We start from the raw sequence: 1,422 nt of genomic DNA on the forward strand, positions 1-1,422 counted from the left end.
TTGTAATGCCCTTCTACCATGGAGCCAGATGACCTCTACAAACTATGAGTTAAAACATACTTTTCTCTTTTATCTTTGTTAAAAATTAAAAGGTGTTGGATATTTTGTCTCAGCAATGAGAAAAGTAACTGAAACAGATTTATAATTTTCTTTATTCATTCATCTGTTGACAAGCATTTAGGCTGTTGCCTCTGCTTAGCTATTGTGAATTGGACCACTATAAATATGGGTATACATGATCACCGTAGTATGCTGTCTTTAATTTTTTCAGGACTATACCAAGAAGTACAGAAGAATCAAATCATCTTCCCTTTTTTAGTTTTTTGAGGCATCCTAAACTGATCTCCATAGTGGTTGTACCAGTTTCCATTTCCACCAACAATGTAGGAGGATTTATTTTTCTCCCTACATCCATACCAGCATTCATTGTTTTTTGTGTTCTCAACAATAGTGATTCTAATGGGTGAGATGAATGGCTAAAGATGCTGAGCATTTTTTCCATTTAGTTACTGGCCACTTGTACTTTCTCTTTTTAAAAATGTCTATTCAATTCATTTGCCCATTTGTTGACAGTTAAAAGGGGGTAAATTTTTTGAGTTCTTCTATATATTGTAGATATTAACCTTCTATCAGAAGAATAGCTAGCAAAGATTTTCTTCCATTCTGTAAGTTGTCTTTTTATTCTGTTGATTGTTACATTTAAGTCTAATCCATTTTATATTGTTTCTTATATGGTGTGAGATAAGGGTCAAATTTCATTCTTTTGCCTGTGGTCATCCAATTTCCCCAAAACTATTTACAGAAGACACAACTGGTATTAACAAGTGATAATCATCTTCAGAAAGCACCCAACAAAATTAGTTCGTTTGTGAGTTATGCCAAATATACTAAATTCAGAAGACAGAGCATAACAAAGACTTCTTAATTCATTTCATGAGGTTGGTCATTGATGGCTGGTGTCTGACATTAATTTGGCTTCCCTAACACCAAAACCAAGACTTTACAAAAAAATGGTTTGCTTATATCTCTCATGAACATAAAAGAAAAAATCAAAAAATTATCAAATCAAATACAACATTGTATAAAAACAACTATAAGCCAAAAACAGTGATTTGCCCCAGGTTTTACATATAAAATCTATTTTTATACCCATCAATAATATGTGTATTACAATATGGTAATATATGGATATTATTATGAGTAATATAATAATATGGGTTATGATGTAACCCTTAAACTAAAGGACAAATATCACATAGTCATATCAATAGATGGAAAAAAAATTTGAAGGAAAAAAAACTATACCTGTTCATGATAAAAACTTAAGGTAAACTAGAAATAGAGGAGAACTTGCACCACTTGATAAAGAATATCTATTTTTGGGCCGGGGAGTTAGCTCAGCGGTTCGGTGGCCTGCCTTGC

This window comes from Fukomys damarensis, unplaced genomic scaffold (genome assembly GCF_012274545.1).
Source record: "Fukomys damarensis isolate Sample0158 unplaced genomic scaffold, DMR_v1.0_HiC HiC_scaffold_16, whole genome shotgun sequence".
NCBI classification, from domain to species: Eukaryota; Metazoa; Chordata; class Mammalia; order Rodentia; family Bathyergidae; genus Fukomys; species Fukomys damarensis.